This window comes from Salvelinus alpinus, chromosome 5 (assembly GCF_045679555.1).
Source record: "Salvelinus alpinus chromosome 5, SLU_Salpinus.1, whole genome shotgun sequence".
In the NCBI taxonomy this organism is placed as follows: domain Eukaryota; kingdom Metazoa; phylum Chordata; class Actinopteri; order Salmoniformes; family Salmonidae; genus Salvelinus; species Salvelinus alpinus.
Genome location: NC_092090.1, coordinates 37,539,697 through 37,564,079, shown reverse-complemented (window position 1 = coordinate 37,564,079; position 24,383 = coordinate 37,539,697). Strand labels below are relative to the sequence as shown.

Genomic DNA, 24,383 nt, shown 5'->3' with positions numbered 1-24,383 from the left:
GGGGGGGCCTAGGCTCTGAGTTACTGCTAATAGGCTGCTGCTGCTGAGATACCAAATGATTTTCATAGTCCCTCAGATAGGTTTGAGACAGGCTCTGCTCACTGCAGCATGGGGGACTACTGTTATTTTTGTTTTCAATTATTTATGGATTTTTTTAAACAAAAACAATAGCAATGCATTGGTGTAATTTTAGCCAAATACAATTTCAGTTGCATGAGTTCTGGTCATGTGTGTGTGTGTGTGTGTGTGTGTTGGGGTGTGTAGGGGTGTGTGTGTGTGTAGGGGTGTGTGTCATGTGTGTGTGTGTGTGTCCCTAGGCTAGACAAACCGTCCTGCTCCCTGACATTCCCCCCTGTCACTGCAGAGGCCCGGCTGTGTGTGATCAATCTCACGTGGATCAGTCATGGTGTCAGAGTAGCAGTGTCTCTGACTCTCTCTCTCTCTCTCCTCTCTCTCACTCCCTCTCCCAATTCTCTCTCTTCCTCTCTTCCCTGGCTCCTGTCCTTCCCTCCTTCCCCTGGGCTGTGTAGGAGAGTCAGGTCAGGAGAACAGGAGTGAGCCCAGAACACACATCCTACTGGAGGATAATTAATGGAAGCCATGCTGGACATCTGATCTGATCCTGATCCTACAACTGGACTACTCCAACCAGGTACTGCTGATTCCCTTCCTGCTTTACTGTGGAGCTGAGCACCCTGCTCTCTGCTCTCTGCTCTCTGCTCTATCAACTGAGCTGACTGATCTGCTGACCAGCACTCACTCACTCTGACTCTCGCTCTCCCTCTCGCTCTCTCTTCCTCTCTCTGTCACTCTGTTACTCTGTCACTTGCGCGCACACACACGCGTACATGCTTACACATGCGCACACGCACGCACACCTAAACACACACCTTATCTGCTTACTTCCACAGCTTTTACCGTATTGTGAGGAACTTGTTCCTCTGGTTGATATTGTGTAGGTTTACAGGTGTACAGAAATGAATCGCTCTGAGGTGGCAAATGTTCCATGTTTGAGGTTGAGGTGGGTTGTCTGTTCTCAGTTTGCTGTTGGCTGTGGGCTATGTTTACTGTTCTTTATGTGCCTGTACATCTCTGATCGACTTTCTCAAAGGTTGCCACTTTTCGCTTTGGTCTGTGTTTTTGATGTGCTATTTGTTTGATGGGATGAAACTAAAATCTCCTTCACATGCTTTGATACTTACAGGGAATTTAAGTTTCAGTCAAATGTGTATTTTCAAGTTTTACACACTCATTGGAAGTTCGTACTGTATTTTAATTCTGTAAATGTTTTACTGTAAGTCAGTGAGTTTCATTGTCAGCTCTGTTGAACCCATCACTCATTGTGATTTCCATGAGTTATCATAAATACACGTGTGAGTTAACTTATGCATCCTCAACGATAGCTTATACTTTCTGAAACTGCAGAAATGCACTTGGCAAAATATAATTAGCATGATTTCCAAAATAGCCTTAAAAGGTCCATAATTATATATACAGTATATTACTCAATATACAATGATTAACATATGTTCATAGCTTTTATAACCTCTATGCGGGACTCAACTTCTCAACTTCTCAGAGTTACTGCAGCGTGACTTGTCTGCCTTTTAAAATGATTCTGTGCTTTAGATTTCCATTGACAGCCTGGCCTGACTTCCAGATTGTTGGGTGTTGACATGCAGGCACTTCACAGTTTTTTACAAAGGGGAAAAGGAGTTTCCTGTAAATGTCACTTGCATTTTTCGATGGAGGGAGCTGCTTCAAAGGCCTGGGCACAGAAAAGGCCTTTGAGGAGCTGCTTGTGGAGGGTTTGAAAGGGGACTAATTGTCAGAGTGCTTGAAGGTGTGTGCTGGAGAAATCTCTGCTCTCTGCTTTCTCTTGAAAATCCACAGCAGCAAAATGTGCTCAGACCATCCTGATTTGATGGTGTTGTATTGTAATTTAAATTTAACCACATTACCGGCCCATTTAGGAGGTGTAGCCGGGTGAACCAGTCAGAACTTGTTTTAAACTTAATTCACATGTACACAGCCCCAAGCCCAAGAGGTTAATGGCTAACAAATTAACCCCTGTGGCATTATCTTACAAATAGCCTGCAGCATATGATAACCTATAATCAATATCAGCAATTATGTGTCAGACGAAGGCCCGTGGCCGTGACCTGTCTCTCATGAAGGGACTCTCTCCGGAAACACGATCTCTTCCTCGATGCAAAGTGCCCCTAATGACAGGCAGGTTTTTTTAATATAAAAAACACAGGCACCTGGGACCACCTCTTATCCTCTGGGTCTCTCACTACATCTCTCCATCTCCTTCTCTCTCTCTCTCTCTCTCTCTCTCTCTCTCTCTCTCTCTCTCTCTCTCTCTCTCTCTCTCTCTCTCTCTCTCTCTCTCTCTCTCTCTCTCTCTCTCTCTCTCTCTCTCTCTCTCTCTCTCTCTCTCTCTCTCTCTCTCTCTCTCTCTCTCTCTCTTTCTCTCATTCTGTACATTTTCTGCCCTTACCATTCCTATGCTTTTTCACTGATTAGGTCTATGGGAAATAACAGGTGGCCTATCAAAGTGTTCTATTGGGAGAGTAGCATACTATGAATAGTCAAGATCAAGTCCTATTAACTGGTACTATACTTACTGTGGGCACTTTATATGCAATCAATGTATTGTAATATGTTATTCATTTCCCCGTTGGACAGATGTCTACTTTCCCAGCCTGTATTTAAATCTGGACAGAGAGCAGAGTGAGTCGGCCCAGCTATGTTACCTACACATAGGCCTACTCAAAAAAACATAAATGTACATTTTTATTTCTCGCTGACTGGAACAAATGGGTCCATTTCCGTAGTCACAATTGCATAAAACATAAAGTGTAGTAGTTTAATCAAACTCTCTATGTGTTTCAACAGTTGTTGGACATCATTAGTTTGACTACAGTAGTATATTAGCAGTATTAGCCACTTGTTGAATTGTTCTGCTTTGTGTATAACCGGTGGAGATTACACATTGGGACAAACTCACAGGAACATAGGTGGAGTTTTATTTTCTCCAACCAGGAAATTGGCAAGTGACACACACCAGCTCATGCAGGTGAAGGACGAAAAAAGACAATTCATACTTTTAGTTCCTTTAGGAAAAGTGGTATATCATTTCACAGAGATGAAAGTCATCTAGAATTGGACACTTTTTCTCAGCCTGCATGTATCATCTTGGCTGTCATGACATGGATCTGGACAGGTCATATATACTATACATGTGCATCATGAAGTATGTTTCAAAAGGGGGCTTCCTGCTCAAATAGATATCTGCTATTGACTTCATTGAGCTGTGCAAACGGTAGATCAGAACTGATGTGGCCTATGTTCAGATGACTGTATTATCATATTGTCCTCTAATTGTGGGATTTGAACATGAAGTTAGAAGCACATTTGCAGGCTATTTGTTTTAATGTTTGAAAAGCTGGGCTCAGAGAAACAATATTAATATGTATGTGATAAACCAGGAATACATGCTTACAAAACTTTTTTAAAAGCACTAACTTCCTCAACATCAGTAATTTGTCGGAGTAGATTGTGCTCCAGGAAAGTTGAATAGAGGAACTTGTTTCCTGTGAGATCAAGGTGCATGTAACCAACACACATAGGAATGTGCAATTCAGCAAATAGCCTTTAACTTTATTGTGAAATTGTGTACCTTGATTTTATGTTTTTCTTGACGTTTTTAAATCTCTATTTTCTTAAACAAAACACAACATTTACATGTACAGGGCTATTAGATTCTAAAGGTCTCTGAAATGATGTCTACTTGTTGTAATGCCATGCTTAAATTAGTTGTTCTCAAGATGCTCTAATGTTTCTATAGCATTTACCTGAGTTACTGTCTACGATTCAGTTTCAAGTTAATAAAGTTTTGTCAGAAAATATACATGAACTCTCCACTGACTTTGTTTCCCTCGTGTGGGATATATCCTATATTTCCTTAAATATAGCCTACAGTAAAAGAGAAGTGTAATTGACTAAACTTGACTGCATTCAGGATAGTAGGCTACAAATGGGCATACAGATGCTAATAAAACTGAACACCAAAATGTGTGATCTATTAGATATTTCATAATTTGATGGGATATTTTGCCTCATGGATGCTAACAGTTTGCTCACCGTTTTCACCGTGGATTCATTTGACAAATCAACTATTCCAAGCTCTTTCTTCTAAAAATAGTTAATTTTTTTCTTATTCTTGTTTAGAAAACAATTATCAACTAGAGATCCCGATGCAGCATTTCGTTTCTATAAGTAAACAGCAGTGAGGGTAGACTAATATTGTAGAGTTGTGGTGCGATAATGATGAACACTAAGGCAAATTTGAAGTGATCAAGTGGTCTAGAGAATTAGTTACATAATCATGCTAATAGCCACCATATGCGTCTCTTTTGAGATTATTTTTTAAATGATAATAATAATCATCATCATTATTATTATATTTATTATTATTTAATGCAATTAGTAATTATATGTAAAGCTTAGGCTAAACCCAAGAGTTTGACCTAAATCTGAGCTACATACCGGAAGACTATACCAAGACAGCCGTGTGGCCATCCGTGTTTTGAGGTAGTTTGGTCGGTCCTGAACCTTGTCACTGTCATTGGCAACGGAACCAGAGACCTCGAACTTGCCGATGTTAAGTTAGGAGTTCTAAAGATGATGGGCAGCTTTTCTTTAGTGGTGAAATGAGGACCATATAAATGCCTTGGTGTCTCCGGACGCAGTGTGACAAATGGTCACCAATGAGTTTCTGAGTTATTATTATGGGATATGATCAGGCCATAGTAGTAAACATGTTGTGGATTATAATTGTGGAATATGATTAATTGCATCATCATAAGTATCATCATCAACACCATCATCATATGTTTAATACTATTTTCCTAAACCAAGACTTTTCCTAAACCGAGATGTGCTTTATACATTGACAGTTGTCCAGACCTGCAGATTTATTGTCACCTTCAGTAGACGACAGAGAGTAATACTATTACCTTTATAAATAGAAACACGTATTTATTATTTATTTTGCTGTGCCCTGAGTGTCCTTGTGGTCTAGCTTGGCTACACAGCTTGCATGATGCACTGGTCTTCCCTTTTAAAAACGGATTTTGTTTCACAAATGTTAATTGATTAATGATCACAAAAAAATTGGGAATAGATACTTTTGCATCCTGCATTGAGGTTGCTATTTTTATATGACATCATTTATGGAAGACTGCAGGCCCATATTTGCCGCAAGACAGAGTTTAAACCTGCACCTTTGTTGAAATAACTGTGTTATGTTTTGATGTATGAAGCCCTTTTGGTTCTTGGATAGAAGAAAAGACATTGGAAAACTATGAAAATTGTATGAATAAACGTGATTATTTATGTCTAGCAGAGGAAAGAGAACGAACGGAGGGAGTTCAACAAACGTAAAGGAGAAAAGGCTTTGCTATTTCGGAAGATTGTATAGCGACTTCAGATTGATAGAAGGTCTAAGATAGTGGCAACGTTTCAAATATGTATTATATTTATTTGCCCACGTAATGTCAAATAAAAATACCTGAACAATGAAAACATTTGCTCCAGGTCAGTTCGCTCCAGAGTTTCTATGCAGTCTTACTATTTATACTGTCGCTCTTTGTAAAGGTAAGCAAATAGAACAAAAGTATTCCTATTCCTATTACTTTGTAGATTCGTATGTTCTAACAATAAACAGGTTTAGGGGGAGTGCTGTACTGATACAAGGAAACAGAGATGACTGCACTGCATTGCAGCAGCGTCTTGGAGAACAGGAGAGATGTTATTAGGCCTACACTCTTAGAAAAAAAAAGGTTCTGGATATAGGACCAAAAGGGGTTCAATTGCTTCCTTCATATATGATACCCCTAAAGGTTCTATATAAACGCTTTTGTAGGGTTCTTTGATCAGAACCCCAGGGGTTCTTCTTCACTGAACCAAAATTGGTTCCATATAGGACCCTTGGGTTCCACATAGGGTTCTATATGGAACCAATTAATTTCGGTTCTATATAGAACCTTAAGGGGTTCCATATATGAAGCAAACATTGCACCTTTTTTGGTTATTTCCAGAACCTTTTTTTCTAAGAATGTACTGTATATTTAGCGTACACAAATAGACAGATCTTATTTTGTTAGTTTTATGTTTTTTAAATTGATTCATAATTTATCTATATTTTATAAATGCATCAATGTAATCGGCATTCATTTGTACTACACGAGAGAAAGAAAATTATTATAGGCTAAACTGTATTTTCTAAATGATCAAATACAGGCCTATGGTAGTCAGAATTAGCAGATTTGGTCGTTGTTGCAATCACCCTAATAATGGCCCTATTAGAATGTAATGAATACTAAATGGATACAATAAACATGTCATTGTCTGTTGGATCACTTGCCAAATTCCTCAACAGTTGGCTACGGGGTAATTAATACAGGCTATTACCCCGCGATAAAGGATCATCTTCCCTAATTGGTTCAGGGGGGGTCGGCTAATTATTACAGTCTGATTGAAACCCTTTAGAAAACGGGCTTGTTGTGTATTCTAACCAGAAGGTCCTTACATGCAGCTCTCAGTGGTAAACACTATTCACATTCAAATGAGACTGACTAACTTTGGCACAGAAACAAGCACGCGTCCGCCTCCCAGCCTCCTATTAAAGCGATTCGCTTTTGTTAGCCAGTGATGTATCAACCTGACACGTGCTAAGAACTTATTTGGTTAATTTTGTAGATGGCACAGTGCCCAAGCATAGAGAGGGCGCTAATCCCCAACAGGCAAACAGTAAATAGGCTACTATAATCACAGAATTATAACAGAATTACCAAATGACCAAAGAGCAGTCCCCCAATACCACTAGCCTATATCAATTGTATATACAGTAAATATACGTTTTTTTTGTATTGTTTTTATGTATTTTAAATTCGACTGCCTGAAATGGAGTATTCACATTTATATTATTTTGATTAAAATATGAGACTGATTTTTGTAAACAAACTAGATACATTTTCATTGTAAACCTATTTTTTTGATAAACACACACAACAACAACAAAAAACAAGAAAGCAAAATAGAAAAAAAAACATTGACAGAAATGATGAAAAAAGTACATTTTAAATATAAATGTATTTACCGATATTACAGTAGCCAGCGCCTTGCACCTGTCTCTCGCTAGAGATTGGCACCCCCTCGCGCTGTCTGCGTTGGGGGCAGCTCTACTGGCCATGATTGGCGATGCGTGTCGTATTTTGACCCCCCCCCCCCCCACGCTTTTCCTGCGGCATTTGTCTTTGTTGTGCAATACATATAATATGTGACCTAAATAAGCATTTTATTGTCTGTTCTTCTCTTTAGTCTGGGCTCATAAAACAGGGAAATTCAGCTATAATTTTGCACATTTTGCTGTAATTTTCCCGTTCTACTTTGATAAGTGTAATGTTAATATGACGAGGACATGTCAATGAATTGCTCTGTACCTGATTGAGCAGACTGTCTGTGATACTGGGGCTAATGCAATATTAATGCATGAAGGGTTTGTTTGATATCAGAAAGGATGTCTCTACAAAAGTGTCCCCCACAGGGACCCTCTTAGAGGGAAGCACACATAATACTAATGATCACTCTTTTTAGGGTATATCTGAAAAATATCAGGCTCCTTTTTAAGTGACAAAAATGTGAAAAGCATAGTTCGTTTAGCATATTTTTCCTTGCAAGCATATTTCCTGTCCAATTCTTTAAAAGCTGTTTTTTCTCTATATATTTTTCTTCTCTAAAGATAGATTTCAGCAGCTTCCCAACAAACCTTTCTACATGTTGAAAATATTTTATAACGCTATTCTCACGATAGGGCAAAACATATTAGGAAAGGAACAAATTGTGAAACAGCAATACATACACTAATTTGTCGTTGGCAATTGAAATGTATTTAAATGGGCAATCATGTCAATTGGAGGTATTGATTAAAGGCTTGTAAAGGTGTAAGTAAAATGGACTGGTGATGCATCTGGTCTTGTCCTGCAGACAGACAGGAGGGGAGGATAATGAAGCATAATGCTATCTGAGCCTGGGCCTCCTGCAGAACAATCCCAAATTATACCAAAAAACAAGTGAAGACTCTCCTGGGGGCCACAAGGTCAAGTCCATGACCCCTAACCTGTATGGGTCTGTGTCTGGAGCGGAGCGTGTGGGATGCGGCTGGGCTTGGGGAGGGTCTGGGACCTGCCTGCCTGTCTGTCTGTCCTTGGCCCAGGCCTGTTCCTCTCAGCTTGGTTTTAGTGTACAGCCCATCTATTATTTATCCCACTTATTAAAAGTTATTTCTGAGCCGTGCCAGATGACCAGAGAAAGGGGCCTCCTGAGCGTCCAGGCCGGCTGACTGGCTGATGGCAGGCTGCAGACAAACCAAATGGACACACACGGTGGAACTGCTAAAACACAGGTTATAAACAAACAGAAAATACTGGCTGAATTATTCAGAAGGGCATGTGCTATAGGAGAAATAAGAGCTCTTCAATATTTCACTAGCACAATCCCAAACACAGATGAATGTTTAATTAAAGCCAACTGCTGTTATATTTATATGTAAGTTAAGAGACAGATAAAAGCACAAGCATGCAAACATATAGCAGGGCTGTAATTATAAATCATTACTTTTTATATGTTGACTCATCTCATCTAGTAAAGCTCATAAGTAAATTAATACATATTAATGAATAATGTAAACAAAGTTTTATTGAGCATATTTTCTTTTCACTTTATAAACAAAATAAGCATATTAAAATTTGCTGCAAATAAGGAATTGTGTTGGAGTTGACCACAAAGCTTGTTCTGCAATTTTAATGGAATAATTAGCATTCTAACTTTCAAAATTGACATGGAAATATTGTGGTTTATTGTATTGGTTTTGTTAAATGAATGTCAGTTTTTATCAATATACTGCATTGATTCATTTGAATGAATTCAACAAAAAGTTTACTGGATGTTTCAAAAAGCTTTTTATTCTAGCTAATATTTGAGTATAACCCATATGCACTTAAACCAGGGACTTTGCACATATCAAAATGCATAAAAAGCAATATTCTATTCAAACATGACTCCCTGCTTTTTGCTTGCTTTTGAATATTCATACCTTAGTTGAAGAAGTGTGACATAACCTTTCCCCCCCTCCTCCTCCCTAATGTGATGTGTGCACACGCACCTCCCAGCTGTGTCCGGAGAGGGCTGGTGTACGGGGCGGTCGAGGGGCGTAGGGTGCAGGAGCGGACCGAGGCAGAAAGGTCAGTTGAGGCAGGAGACAGGCGGGCAGGCCGGCTGCCGGGGCTTTGAAACTAACAGATGGTGAAGGTTAGGTGACGTCCCCTCGCCTGGCCTTTCCCCAGTAATTGAGGATAATTTGAGCACCAAAGAGAGTAGGCCTGTCCACTGTCAGGCCCAGAGAAGAGAGGCGAGGTTAATATGAAAATGATTTTGTATTATGGCTGGCTTTGTGAGGCTGGCTTTGTGAGGCTGGCCGCGTGGCGCTCTTCCCAGCCCCGGTCCTAATCCTGGCCTGAGGCGGTGAGGATGAAGAGTGTCACCCTGAGTCCAGGCGCGACGCCACACACATGAATACATCTCCGACCCAAACCCACGGCCCTCTGCCCCCCATTAACCAACACTCTGCCAGGTCCCATTACACACTCCAACTCCGAGGCTTTGGGGGCATTTTAGGGAGGTTTGGGACTGGCATTAACCCCCATCCTATAAGAACAAAAGAGGGGCACAAAGGCTGTGTGATATCAGGGCTGATCCCTCACCTCTCTGCTTCTCTCAACTGGCTTCATCTAAACCCATGCAAAACAGTGTGTGTCGCTTACTTTTATGTAATTTACTGTATAGACTTACTACAGCTTATGTATTGACACAATATTTTATTCTTAGTAGTTTCCCTCTGCATTTCAAAAACAGTATTTGTGTTCAATCAAAGTCTACCTTTTTTTGTTGTTGACCATACTGACAGGAATATGAAAAATACAATTAATGAACTAATCTGTTGCTTTGAAATACAGGCCTATAATTTATTAGAAAATCTTTTATATACACATGACCCAAATCTCTGTCCTTATATATCAGTGCATTTACAGTAGAATTACCTGTAGGTGTACATTTAGGAAATTCCTAGCCACTCTGACTGGGTCTCCCCAGTACACTGTCCTGTCAGTAGTAACTGTGGGACCAATCCTGGCTAGAAAGTTGCCTCCTTGGTGTGATGAAGTAATTTACAGCTATTGATCTGATAGTCAAACTGAGCATGTTAACCTGAAGAGCCTTGCAGGGGGTTTCTGGGAACATGCAGGGGCCCCAGGGACCCTCTCATCAGTTAAAGTAAGACACAATAAACAGAGACCTAGTTTTAAAACGCTAGCTTGGCCTGGGTCGTAACTCGGTCTTGTGGTGCAATGCTGTCACACTCGACCTACAGTGGTGCCTTGACTGGTTTTAGAGAAGAACTAGTCACTGTGATATTATATACTTAATAACAGTATTAGTAATTGTTACTTTGGTTGCTTTAAATGTGTCTTATCAATGTATTTGCTTTAAATTGACAATGTTTACTGATGGGAATGTCGTAAATCTGTGAGAGATTCTGTGAAACACCCTGTGTAGTTACGCTGTGTCTCTCCCTGTGTTTGTATGTGTGGTAGACTGTTTCCCACTATGCCTATGTGAAAGCCCAGCTGTGTTGTGAAGCTGTACAGTAACTCAGTGTTTCGCTCTGGTGTCTGTGAATGAATGGTTGTGTGTACTGTAGTACAGTAGCTGCTGTGGTGTATCCTGTATCTGCTCAAGCCTGGTGGTTGTGTGGGCACCACAGCCCCTGGACTCCCCCAGGTGTAGTCCACATGAAGGGCTCTTTACTGGGGCCATCCCACTGTGGTGCTGCCCTCTGCTTGTCTCCTGTGTTCCCCGGGAATGGTGGGCTTTAACACAAACCCAGAGTCCCTGACCTTCCCTCTGAACACAGCCTGCCTCTGCCTCTGGCTCTGCCTCTGGCTCTGGTCAGGAGAGGGACACTCCTCCTTCCTCCTCCTCCTCCTCCTCTAAACACCGCCTCCACCTCTTCACCTCTCTCCTCTGCTCTTGGGGCAGATGACTCTCTGGTCACCGTCAGTAGTAGGCTACTTAGTAAACTATTCAAGTTCAAGCTGAAGTCTAAAGATTAATGGTGTTTTATTGTCTCTGCTCAATCTCCATCCTTCTTTCAATAGAATAATAGTCAGGGGTGAAGGGGTTAAATTAGCTAGGCCAGAAGGGGTTTGACAAAACTCTCTCTCTCTCTGTCTCTCTCTCTCTCTCTCTCTCTCTTTCTCTCTCTCTATTTCTCTCTGTCTCTCGCTGGTGACTGGTCACAGGGGTCACTACTGCTCTCAGAGGGGAGAGGCAGACAGAGAGAGCAGTTAGGGCAGAATACAGACTTTCAAACAATGAAAGAACCAGCTGTTTTATACAAGCCAACACACACACACACACACACACACACACACACACACACACACACACACACACACACACACACACACACACACACACACACACACACACACACACACACACACACACACACACACACACACACACACACACACACACACACACACACACCTTGCTGTTTTAAATATAAGTATGACACATTTTCACCTATATCTTAAATTTTGCAGATCCTATTGCGATCAATCACAATAATGAGCATATTTTAGGCAGTGTAATTTTTATTTATTTGGTTTCTCACTGGGGATGTCTCTGTGCAGTCTGACTGTCTGTAGTTGAGGTGCAGTCTGACTGTCTGTAGTTGAGGTGCAGTCTGACTGTCTGTAGTTGAGGTGCAGTCTGACTGTCTGTAGTTGAGGTGCAGTCTGACTGTCTGTAGTTGAGGTGCAGTCTGACTGTCTGTAGTTGAGGTGCAGTCTGACTGTCTGTAGTTGAGGTGCAGTCTGACTGTCTGTAGTTGAGGTGCAGTCTGACTGTCTGTAGTTGAGGTGCAGTCTGACTGTCTGTAGTTGAGGTGCAGTCTGACTGTCTGTAGTTGAGGTGCAGTCTGACTGTCTGTAGTTGAGGTGCAGTCTGACTGTCTGTAGTTGAGGTGCAGTCTGACTGTCTGTAGTTGAGGTGCAGTCTGACTGTCTGTAGTTGAGGTGCAGTCTGACTGTCTGCAGTTGAAGATGATATCTTGCATGTGTTTCATAGTGCATGCAGGAGTTGGCGACCCGGGGAGGACCAGAGGTTCTGTCTATAATGATCCTCTTATTATTTCACTTTTTGTTTCCAAATGGAAAAAAGGGCATTCATCATGGTGTTGACCCGTGAGATCACGGCAGAAAGCACGCATTTGAAAAGTAAAATAAAAATTCACTTTTAAATAAGATCAATTGTAAACAAACCCAGGCCAACCCTTTGAAAGTCCCTGCCAAGAGATTTACCTCGCCCTGTGGCAAATACTATTTCTTGAACTGGGATTAAATTTCAAGTGTCTTGGGTTTATAAAAACCTGGAACAAAAGAAAATGGGTCTCTTAACAGCAAATATTATCTGCTGTTAGGGCAAGATGTCAAGATTGTATTTTTGTTGTCTCAAATACGGGAGCAGGGATGGTGTATGAAACTCCCAGAATAAACCACTATATTTATTCTTGTTTACTTGCATTTAGTAGGATCACCATGAAACCATATTTGTGTGCATTGTTTGAACAAAGGTACATAGACATTATCTATATTTGTTTATTTACTCTCAACAAGCCATATCGTTTTTAGATTTCCTCAAATTCGGTATTATTCTCCATATAAAAATATGTGCAATTTTACTATTTTGTGGTTATAGGGTATTTTACATTTTATACTGCTATAATAAGGAAAATATATATCTTAAATTCATACTTTGTAGAGTAAGTGTGTTGATAGCTATTTGAAAAGGATCATGTATTTTCATACACTGCTGAATCACTTCCTTTCAGTAGTAACTCTTCTACCTTTAAATCTAGGGGTAAAGAACGGGAAGATAAAAGGACATTAGGCTAGCTAGCCCCCATAGTTAGGCTCTGTGTATTTCAGGATAATTCTGATGATGGTAGCAATAACTCTGTAGTGTTGGTTGGTAATAACAGAGATGGGAGGCCCAGTAATGACCTGCTCCCTTGATCAGTGTCACATCAAGCTAAGATGAAAGCGTGTGGGATTGTCTGATAGGGTCTTGGTGTGACCTCCCTCCCTACCTTCTTAATATCCCTCCTTCTTCCCTCTCTCCCCTCTCCTCTGGCCCATCAATCCCCTGCTCTGAGTGGGTAATAACCCCACCTCGACACACATTTCTACTTCTCTATTTTGCTTGCAGGGGGACTTTTTTGCCTTTTGTTTGTTTTTTTAGGAGAGAACACATCAGAGGAGATGGGTAGTAATCATGAAAGAAAACTCCTGCTGCACTTCTGACTCCCTTTTTTAATTGGACACAGCTTTTAAGTGAACACAGTGGCTGGATTGACGGAGGAACAGCGTTCTCTGTGTAATTTGGTTTCTCTTTGTAGTGAGCCCTTTTTAGAGCGATATAAACCTCGTCCAGCCCACCGGCCAGACAACCTTTCCCCGCAAACTGCTATACCCCACCCTGAGTGGCTTCTCTGTCATCTGATGTTCCACTCTACTTAAAACAGAGTCTGAGGGGGAGAGGGAGAGAGATGGAGAGAGAGAGGAGAAAAACCACCCTGGCCCCGCTATCATCATTTTATTAGGATTTTTTCCATCCTATTCTTTAATCCCTCTGATGAAGTCTGGACAGGCAGAGGCATGCTCTCGCAGACAGCAATTTCACTGCACCATATGTGTCTCACACGTAGGAACACAGGGAGGAGAGGGGCCTGGCAGGAGCATGGAGAGGAGAGGAGAAAGGGGAGAGGGAGAGATAAGACGACATTAAATAAAAAGGGGAGCGGGGGATGCGGTTGGGGTGCACTGATACCCTCTGTTTCACTGGCTACAGCATCCACCCGTCTAGCTACTATAACACATATTCACCACAACCAGAAACACTGGCTCGAGATTAAAACAAAGTACAATTATGGTTAGAGATTATATTATAATTCCTGAATGACACATTTACTATTATGCAGGTAAACAAATGAGCCAGGTACTCACACAAAATGGTGGCGAGCGAGCGAGCAGCAGTATACGCGCTGGGCTGGCCCCTCCCTGAGCCGAGGATGTGGTGCCGGCACCCTGGTCATGTGACCAGAGAGGATGGAGGAGAGGAGAGTGCTCCGAGGCTACACTGTGTGGCTGGATAACGCCTGCGCACCTCCTCTCTTTCCTCATCCTCTCATCCACTTCCTTTAGACGTACATCTCAGATGTACACCTTCAGAAAGTATTCACACCCCTTGACTTTTTTCCACACTTTGTTGTGTTACAAAGTGGTATTAAAATGTATTTAATTGTCTTTTTTTTGTCAACAATCTTCAGAAAATACTCTGTAATATCAAAATGGAAGAAAAATTATCACATTTCTTTTGAATTAATGGAAAATAAAGCACTAATATTTATTGATTAAATAAGTATTCAACCCCCTGAGTAATACATTTTAGAATCACTGGCAGTGATTACAGCTGATTACAGAGTCTTTCTGGTAAAGTCTCTAAGAGCTTTGCACCCTTGGATTGTACAATATTTGCCCATTATTCTTTGAACAATTCTTCAAGCTCTGTCAAGTTGGTTGTTTATCATTGCTAGACAGCCAATTTCAAGTCTTGACATAGATTTTCAAGCCAATTTAAGTCAAAACTGTAACTAGGCCACTTGGGAACATTCAATGTCGTCTTGGTAAGCAACTCCAGTGTATATTTAGCCTTGTGTTTTAGGTCATTGTCCTGCTGAAAGGTGAATTTGTCTCCAAGTGTCTGTTGGAAAGCAGACTGAAACAGGTTTTCCTCTATTATTTTGCCTGTGCTTAGCTCTATTCCGTTTATTTTCATCATAAAAAACTCTGTAGTCCTTGCCGATGACAAGCATACCCATAACATAATGCAGCCACTGCCATGCTTGAAAATATGAAGAGTGGTACTCAGTGATGTGTTGGATTTTCCCCAAACATAATGCTTTGTATTCAGGACAAAAAGTAAATTTATTTGCCACAGTTTTTGCAGTATTACTTTGGTGCCTTATTGCGAACAGGATGCATGTTTTGGAATATTTTTATTCTGTACAGGCTTCCTTCTTTTCACCGTGTCATTTATGCTAGTATTGACGAGTAACTACAATGTTGTTGATCCATCCAGAATGTTGTCCTCATAGTTAAATCCCTGATCTGTTTCCTTCCTCTCTGGCAACTGAGTTAGGAAGGGTGCCTGTATCTTTGTAGTGACTGTGTGTAATTAATAACTGAACCATACTCAAAAGGATATTCAATGCTTTTTTTACCGATCTACCAATAAGTACCCTTCTTTGCGAAACATTGGGGAAAAAAACCTGGTCTTTGTGGTTGAATCTGTGCTTGAAATTCAGTGCTCGACTGAGGGACCTTACATATAATTGTATGTGTGGGGTACATAGATGGGCTAATCATTTATAAATCATGTTAAACACTATTATTGCACACAGAGTCCATGCAACTTATTATACGACTTGTTAAGCACATTTTTACTCCTGAACTTATTTATGCTTGCCATAACAAAAGAGTTGAATATTTATTGACAAGACAATTTAGCTTTTAATTTTTATTAATTTGGAATATTGCATGTAGATCAGTGACACAAAATCTCAATTTAATCCATTTTAAATTCAGGCTGTAACACAACAAAATGTGAAAAAAGTCAAAGGGGTGAATACATTCTGAAGGTACTGTATAGTGTTGAACTACGTTACGATAGAGGGATGCCAAATATACTGTTTTATTTCTCTACAACACAAATGCATACATCTAATATTCATAGTAATGTAGAGCTTATACTGCATAGTTAGAAAAGTAAATGGCCACAAATAATACATTGCGAGTCATCTTTTATTTTATGTAGGGACATTTATCCTTACTGATAGTTCTGTCCAACCACATCAGCATACCAGTTCATAATGCTTAATCTAAACAAATACCTTTGCATAAACAAATATTAAAATACTTTTCTTCTTGGAAAAGAGTGGTAGGTCTTAATGAGGGGGGAAAGGAAGGGGAAAGGGAGGGCCGGGGGGGTAAAATAATTACATTTGGGTCAAAAGACCTTGCTCAGTTACATACAAGGGGAGATCCATAACCCTGTGTACACTTTGTCTGCTCGCATTTCCAGTACGCTCAGTGCTGACCAAGCAACCTGCTCCTTAAACCTCCTCGCTGGTTTTCCATATACATAATACATCCATCCCATATCCTTCAGACCGGTTTACTCCCCCACTGAAATATGTGGAGACCTCATGAGGAACACACTTCATTTGTCCCCCTCTAAGGGCGAGAATGAGGGAGGGAGGGAGGGAGCGAGAACGAGGGGAAGAGATGAAGAAGGTTACATTTAAGCAGTGATTGGGGAGTATGCAATTAAGGTTGTGTGGCATTCTATTTTACAGGACAGTGTGCTGCTCTGATACTGAACCTCTCTAGCGATGAGCACGGCCCACTGTGGACTGACTGGACTGGCTCTGTCACATTTACATGTGATTTAGCACCTGCTAGAACCCAAGAAAAAAAACACCCATCAATGGAGTTTTGTCCTGGGATCCTTCATCACTTCTCTGATTACAACTCTGTACTCATTTGTGGACCAATTGGTTGTTATTTATTATCATACCATTTCCATATTGTACATTGCAGAAAATATTGAATATATTTGAATATTTGTTACGATATACTACTAAAATGTTGTCGTTTTTTGTAATTTGATTAACTAAGACGTAAGCATATAACACTATACACAAGTTGAGACCTTTCACAAAAGCAGAGATATCAGTATGTGAGCTGGATTGGGTGAATAGAGAAAGACACCTTTTTGTTGGTCCATAGACTTGTTTTAAATTTATTTTAAATGACAGTAATGACACATGCTGTGTGATGGATGAGATCTGTGCATGGTACCTATGCAGTCCTGAGCCCAGCAGGTCCAGATCAGCAACACATTACCCAGGGGGCAATGTAGCATGCAGCTATGTAGCGGGAACTCACCAAGCCGAGAGCAGTAGCAGCAGTAGCCCCTGTAGTTGTAGCTAGCGCCCAGGCTGAGAGGAGCTGTATAATACACTTCATTTGCTGCAGGGGAAACTGAGATGTCCTGAGCTATTGATCCAGGTATTGACATCATTTGATGGTTCCTTTAAAGCCTAATGTTAGGCTGGGGAGGTAAGTGAGAGGAAGTGAATAGAGGTGATCTCTCTGTCATCAGGCTGGTGTCTGTGTGTGTGTGTGTGTGTGTGTGTGTGTGCGTGCGTGCGTGCGTGCGTGCGTGCGTGTGTGTGTGTGTGTGTGCGTGCGTGCTCAGGTGCTGTTCGTCTGGTGACTCTGAGACCACCTCTTGCCTTCTGAACCCTCCCAGACTCTCTTTCAGTATATCCCCAGTCCCCACCCCATATCAACCTCAATTACTGGATGCCAAGTCAGCACCGACAGAACCAGGGAGTGCATCCCCATGTAGTTACTGATATAATATAATAAGTTGGAGATTGACCATCCATCATTAAATGAACCAAAAAAATGAACAAGAGTCAAGAGCATTTTCAAATATTACCACATAGATTTTTGTTTTAGTTTAAAAATAGATTACAATAGGCTATAATGACAAGATTGCCATTTTTTGTAATTTACAGAATTAAGAAGGTCCCATTCAGACCACTCGCAGACTGTATTCTGCTTCATGTTTTTTACTTTCAGGATGCCGTTACATAAAGTATAAAAATACAGATTTATTTCAATATTCATACTGATATATTCAAGTACAAACTCAGCATTTTGTGTGAAATTGAAACTGGATACTGTGTGCCTTTTACTAAAGATAAATGACTCCCTATAAACAATATGTTCCAATGTCCAGTTGGAGTGAGTGCAGTGCTGTCCAGTCAGCAGCATATGGCAGTGGAGTGTGCACTTGACTTTGAGCAGTTCCCAGGCCCAGCCCTGCCTGGCTCAGAGGGGACAGCTGTGTGGGACGGTCAGGGTGACAACAGATGTTTCTCTGCATTAGTTTGACTGAGTCTGGGGACATCTCTCTGTCCACACCTGACCTCTGACCACTAGAGTTGGTTAGAATGCTCTCACTGCAAAGGTCAAGGGTGGACTGCACATGCTCAGTGGAGCTCAGCCCAGTCTGGACATCAGAATAATCCAGATGAACCTGTTTTTAGCATGTGTCCAATCATTATTTTATTCATAGTCTTTTAGTGCCCTGTTGTAGAATGTATGAGTATCACACAATTATTTACCTTTTAAATTATTTGCTTCAGCAAATTAGATAACAAATTAATATAATTCATTGCACTACATTTTATGTAAAAGTTTGCACACAATTTGGTAAACATAAAATGATCACATCTGTAAACGTATGTTTGCTTTGAATATGAGACAGTAAAGACCTCAACAACTGATTGCATTGAGAACTGATTTAAAATTGATTATAAAATATATCCATTCCAAATTAAACAAAGAACTTCATTGTAGTGTAAAATACATCAACCTTTAAATGTTTTTGTCATGTCACAGTTATGTTTTTGTAATTGGTTCATATGTTTTATATTTCATATATTCCAGTACTTAACATCAATATAGAAAACAAATATTGTTTACAGCGTTAACTACTATAACACTTTCTAAATAAAGACAAATACAGACACGCTCCAAAGTATACCGAGATCACATCTAATCAACATTTAAGATAATGAAGAATTAATGGGGAAAGGTAAAGGTAGTGATTATTGATGTAAGGATGTAAAATAATATAAATGTACAGTATTATTAAATATTATGTATACCATATTGAATCAAATGAGACTGGGGACATGTATATGTGGAATTTGTCAATATGAATGATTACATTAATTATATGAGCAATCATATTAATTTAGAGCCACCTCTTTCTATAGTAATATTATTGCTGTACTTGCTGCAGCTGTGGTATAGTTACTTTAACCAACAGACAGTAGCTGTATTGTGTGTTTTGTGTGAAATAGTGATGTGTGATCGTATTGACACAACCAAGACTGTGGGTTCCTGAAACACAGCGGGTGTTGACTAGGGTTGTTCTCGTCAGATCTGTCTGTCGGCAGGTCAGCTCCTCTCTCCATCTCTCCTCTCCAGGAATTTGTCTTTACTCGCTGTTACAACAGAAGAATCAAAAGATTCAGGTGATGTTTTTAGTTCACCGAATACAGGAGTTCAAATTAATAACTTTCACTTCCCTGAGGCATCCGCACTGTCTATATGCATGAGTTTGTTTATTTGCATTTGTGTGCGTTGATGAATATTTACACAATACACGTGTCATTTATTAGTATCTGCCCAGGAGCCAGTTAAGGGGTGGTATTTTGGGTGTTCAGGGTCAGATGATGAACAGTGGTGGCACCTCAGTCCCCAAACTGCATGATTGTCATGGTGGTCTCCTCCAGTCCTCCCTCTGCTCTGTGTGCATATAGAGTCCCCCTCTCTGTCTGCATATAGCAGGACTGTGGTTGAAGCTGATCCCCACTGACCAGCCCAGGGCCCGGGGCCCGGGGGCTTTCCATGGGGAAATGAGCTACCTGCTGATCTCTTCAATAACATCCCATCCCAGACATCCTCCACTATTCACAGAACTAAGGCCAGACTTTATAATGTGACAGTTAGCTGTCAACGTCCATCCAGGTTATTGGAAAGGAAGTTTTAGCCAAAAATTTGAATTATCAACCAATGGAATTATTTGTGTGGGTGAGGTTTAACGCTGTTACCGGGAGGACTGCTGAGAGGGAAGACTTCCAGAATATTGATTGCTGATTAATCAGGAAAGTCAACTCTATAGAATGGTGCGATGCTGTTGGAAGTGACTGTCACATACGCTCCTAAGTAAGGCTGGCAGCAGGATGAGCTTGGTACTAGATATGGCCATGAATTTGTATGTCCTTATTTTGTTATTTTATGAGAGAAGTGCTTATTTTCTACTGATTATATTAATGTTTTGACTTTGTTGTGCAACAGATGCAGAGCAAATTTCAGTCTAAAATGAAGTTCCGTTTTTAAAAATGGGTTACATAAACACATTTAATTATCAGAGACAGAAATGTGGACAGTTTGGAAAGGTTTAACATTACTGTACATTTAAAACGAGAAAATAAAAACGGATTTGACTTACTGTTCTTGCTCATCAAAATTGCATAGGTGAATTGCAGGGCGAATTGTGAGATTTATCACAATAAGGATGACTGATTTATCCTGCGTCTCAGGGGTCAGTGAAATGACCCTGAATCATAAAACCCCAGCTTGGTGACCAGCAGTGAATGTCTGCAGAAGAAAATGTGAAATAAAAAAGCTGTTAGTTTAGGGTCCCAGCCCTCACAAAGATGTCAGGTTGGAATATTTTGTGAGAGGGTCATGTTTGTCACGTTCTGACCATAGTTCTTTTGTGTTTTCTGTGTTTTAGTGTGGTCAGGGTGTGATTTGGGTGGGTTATCTATGTGTTGTGTTTCTATGTTGGGTTTGTTGTTTTGCCTGATATGGTTCTCAATCAGAGGCAGGTGTTTGGTATTGTCTCTGATTGGGAACCATATTTAGGTAGCCTGTTTTGTGTTGGGGTTTTCTGGGTGGTTGTTTTCTGTCTTTGTGTCTCTGCACCAGATAGGACTGTTTCGGTTTTCACGTTTTGTTGTTTATGTATTTTGTAGTGTTCAAGTTTATGGTCTTCATTAAACATGATGAACATTGGCTACGCTGCGCTTTGGTCCTCTCCTTCGTCCACAGAAGAAAGCTGTTACAATGTTCATGTCCTCATTACCAATACCAAATAGAAGTTAAATTGATGCTCATGCTGTATTTAGCCATAGTGAAATTGGTAGATTTGTATCAATTTCCCCTCACCCTGCCTTGTTAAAAACTACACATTTACCCAAACATTTCTGTGTAAGAAAATGAGATGCAGCGAGGGAGAAAACAAAACGTTTTAGTTCAGTTTGATTCCCTGTAGTGGCCTATGCCTCATGAGACATAGAGGCTTAAGTTTGTTTGACCTCAGCCACATAGTCGATCCCATCCAAGGTAATAGGAAGCATCTCATTTGTGTTGTCTGAGGCACAGCAACTACAGCATTCCCTTTGAACGGTTCCCATGCAGCATCAAAGACATGCTTTAATAAAGGGTGTTTTGTACAAGGTTGATTAGCTGTAATGTGCCTGTCTAGTAATTCCTGTCTGATGGAAGCAGCGTCAGATGGAGGAAGAGCAGACAGTGTTGTATTTCAATATGGCTGCCTTTTAAGGACGCTGGGGCTAGATGTGTATTGATCTGGATTTGATAACGATTCTATTAGTTCTATTAAATGTGTATATATTCAAGGTCTCAGTTACACACCGAGAAAGAAAAAAAGAGTGAAAGAAAATAAATGAGTTGTGTAAGGGTGGATTGTGTTGCATGTAATCTAAGAGGGGGCCATTGGTAGCATCATCAGGAAGTGTCTGAGAAGTTAGTAAGGAGTAGACAGGAGGTCTCAATGGAGGAGTGTGTGTGCATGTGTGTGTGCGTGTGTGTGTGTGTGTGTGTGTGCGTATGTGGGTGCGTGCGTGCAAGATGCTTACATGATGTAGTATTTATGTATTTTTGAATGGCAGTATTTTATTTTTTAACTTATGGTCAGACAAAGTGTATTAGACGGAGGCTCGTTAGATTTATTTGAATAATTTAAAACACAATACAGCCACACATGTGGATAATGCATTTAAAATCAGCGAGGATGACACAAAAAAGTTAGATAACGTACTTCCATTGTGGTTCTCTTAAATAAATGGTTAAAAAATGACCAACATAAACATAGTAGTCCTAGGCTACATGGTAGAGCTAACCTACTATAACACATACAGTTGAAGTCGGAAGTTTACATACACCTTAGCCAAATACATTTCAACTCAGTTTTTCACAATTCCTGACATTTAATCAGAGTAAAAATTCCCTGTCTTAGGTCAGTTACGATCACCATTTATTTTAACGAATGTGAAATGCCAGAATAATAATAGCGATAATTATTTATTTCAGCTTTTATTTCTTTCATCACATTCCCAGTCTGTCAGAAGTTTACATACACTCAATTCATATTTGGTAGCATTGCCTTGAAATTGTTTCACTTGGGTCAAATGTTTCGGGTAGCCTTCCACAAGCTTCCCACAATAAGTTGGGTGAATTTTGGCCCATTCCTCCTGACAGAGTTGGTGTAACTGAGTCAGGTTTGTAGGCCTCCTTGCTCAGACACGCTTTTTCAGTTCTGCCCACAAATGTTCTATAGGATTGAGGTCAGGGCTTTGTGATGGCTACTCCAATACCTTGACTTTGTTGTCCTTAAGCCATTTTGCCACAACCTTGGAAGTATGCTTGGGGTCATTGTCCATTTGGAAGACCCATTTGTGACCAAGCTTTAACTTCCTGACTGATGTCTTGAGATGTTGCTTCAATATATATCCCCAGAATTTTCCTTCCTCGTGTTGCCATCTATTTTGTGAAGTGCACCAGTCTCTTCTGCAGCAAAACACCCCCACAGCATGATGCTGCCACCCCCGTGCTTCACGGTTGGGATGTTGTTCTTCGGCTTGCAAGCCTCCCCCTTTTTACTCCAAACATAACAATGGTCATTATGGCCAAACAGTTCTATTTTTGTTTCATCAGACCAGAGGACATTTCTGCAAAAAGTACGATCTTTGTCCCCATGTGCAGTTGCAAACCGTAGTCTGGCTTTTTTATGGTGGTTTTGGAGCAGTGGCTTCTTCCTTGCTGAGTGGCCTTTCAGGTTATGTTGATATAGGACTCGTTGTACTGTGGATAGATACTTTAGTACCTGTTTCCTCCAGCATCTTCACAAGGTCCTTTGCTGTTCTGGGATTGATTTGCACTTTTCGCACCAAAGTACGTTCATCTCTAGGAGACAGAACGCGTCTCCTTCCTGAGCGGTATGACGGCTGCGTGGTCCCATGGTGTTTATGCTTGCGTACTATTGTTTGTACAGATGAACGTGGTACCTTCATGCGTTTGGAAATTGCTCCCAAGGATGAACCAGACATGTGGAGGTCTACAATGTTTTCTTCTGAGGTCTTGGCTGATTTCTTTTGATTTTCCCATGATGTCAAGCAAGAGGCACTGAGTTTGAAGGTAGGCCTTGAAATACATCCACAGGTACACCTACAATTGACTCAAATTATGTCAATTAGCCTCTCAGAAGCTTCTAAAGCCATGACATAATTTTCTGGAATTTTCCAAGCTGTTTAAAGGCAACTTAGTGTATGTAAACTTCTGACCCACTGGAATTGTGATACAAATAATCTGTCTGTAAACAATTGTTGGAAAAATGACTTATGTCATACACAAAGTAGATGTCCTAACCGATTTGCCAAAACTATAGTTTGTTAACAAGAAATGTGTGGAGTGGTTGAAAAACGAGTTTTAATGACTCCAACCTATGTGTATGTAAACTTCCGACTTCAACTGTACCAAAACAAAGGACCACATTGTAATAGCCTACAGCAGGGGTACTCAACTCTTCCCCTACGAGGTCTGCTGGTTTTTATGTTCTACCTGACCATTAATTGCACACACCATGTGTCCAATGTCTAAATCAGTCCCTGATTAGAGGGGAACAATGAAAGAAAGTGGAGGAACTGGCTTCAAGGTCCAGAGTTGAGTTTAAGGGCTCTAGAGCATTTCATACAGACATGATCTCTTCTTCTATTGCTCCATCATTAGCCAGCTTTTGACATTCTTTTGAAATGAAGTTATGGTTGGCATTGTTTTTAGTTGTTGTAGTAGTTTGTTCCACTCAACAGTGCCGATATAACATTAGGAACACCTTCCAATGCTTCCCACAAATGTCTCAAGTTGGCTGGATGTCCTTTGGGTGGTGGACCATTCTTGATACAAATGGGAAACTGTTGAGCGTGAAAAACCCAGCAGTGTTGCAGTTCTTGACACACTCAAACCGGTACGCCTGGCTCCTACTACCATACCCCGTTCAAAGGTACTTAAATCTTTTGTCTTACCTATTCATCCTCTGAATGACACAGATACACACTCCATGTCTCAATTGTCTCAAGGCTTAAAAATCCTTCTTTAACCGGTCTACCCCCTTCATCTACACTGATTGAAGTGGATTTAACAAATGACATCAGTAAGGGATCCTAGCTTTCACCTAATCAGTCT

At 40.5% G+C, this 24,383-nt stretch overlaps 1 long non-coding RNA gene across 1 annotated transcript in view; it reads left to right on the top strand.

Moving 5' to 3' along the window:
• Positions 1 to 436: 436 nt before the first annotated feature.
• The window catches only part of LOC139576138 (uncharacterized), a 100,562-nt gene continuing 76,615 nt past the window's right edge, over positions 437 to 24,383 (top strand). Inside the window, exon 1 of the long non-coding RNA XR_011675070.1 lies at positions 437 to 652. This is a non-coding gene — a long non-coding RNA (uncharacterized lncRNA). The remainder of the gene's footprint in view (positions 653 to 24,383) is intronic.